Genomic DNA, 1209 nt, shown 5'->3' on the forward strand with positions numbered 1-1209 from the left:
GGACATGGCAGAGTGCAGAGATTGGCAAACCCGGGCCTCTTAGGGAGCTGACCTGCCGCCAATGGTGGCTCAGGCAGCTCAGATTGGGAGGTGCTGTTGCATCCAATTGAGTGAATATCCAGCTGGTCGCAGCCTCCGCTGTTTGTTTTGGAAACTATTGGAAACACAAAAGAACACCTTGAGTGACTCTTCAGATGTGACAGGGAGCAGGGATGGACTGAGTTTGAGGGTTTGGCTGGAAAGGGACTCAGGATAGTGGAGACATGGGATACACAAAGTTACTGTTTTACATTAAATTGTGAAATTCAAGAACATAGAAAATAATTGCCCACAAGGGGCCAGTTTTCCAACAAAAGTGCAAATGTTATTTAACTAAATCCAGAGGAGTGTATCAGTGTCTTCGATTCTCCAGTGAGTGCACTGAAGAAACATAGAGGAGCGCATGCTTTCTGGGGACATTCTTCTGAAGTTTGGGTCTCAAACTGGTGGGCAGCATGATAGCCTGTTCTTTCTATCCAGGTGGGGAGGTAAAGGGCAGGTAGGACGCTCCCAGATGTATATTGTCAATAATCATGCAATTTGAGTTCTTCAAGTAATGCCTGTACAGGAGCCCAGTATTCTCATCCACAGCCTCTTATTTTTCAAATGACTTAATCAACAAACAACTTAAGGATTTCAGGGCTACCAGCAGAGCACCAATGGGATTTTGCTTTCAAGGATGAGACACCTCAAAATGTTCCATTCAAATAATTGACTCCAGCATTTCTTGGTATATCTTCCTGGGCTGGGTTTTACTTTTCTTTTCTTTCTTTCTTTTTTTTTTTTTAGGAAGAGAATTGTCTACCACTTTCAAGGAGCATGTTTAGGCATGCAGATCTAAGATTCTACCTCTATGTGTGGGATTTTGTCATCAACTTTTCATCAGAAATAAAAAACCAGGCACCCCTGGACTCTTGCAGATTACATCCTAGGTAATGACATTTGCACCTTTTCAGAAAGGTTCTCCTGTTCCACTCTGATACATGTGTTCAAAGGACATTTAAAGTGAATCTGACTTTAAAAATATAATGGATCTTGAACGAACTGATAGTATGTCAGTACTGGAGTTTCACAGTAAAAAAAAACAAAACTTTTTGTGACATTTTTAGTTCCAGCTTCTTAGGCACAAGCATGGCAATAATGTGGTGGTGAGGGGGGCGGGGGGGGGGG

This window comes from Myotis davidii, unplaced genomic scaffold (assembly GCF_000327345.1).
Source record: "Myotis davidii unplaced genomic scaffold, ASM32734v1 scaffold1322, whole genome shotgun sequence".
Taxonomy (NCBI): domain Eukaryota; kingdom Metazoa; phylum Chordata; class Mammalia; order Chiroptera; family Vespertilionidae; genus Myotis; species Myotis davidii.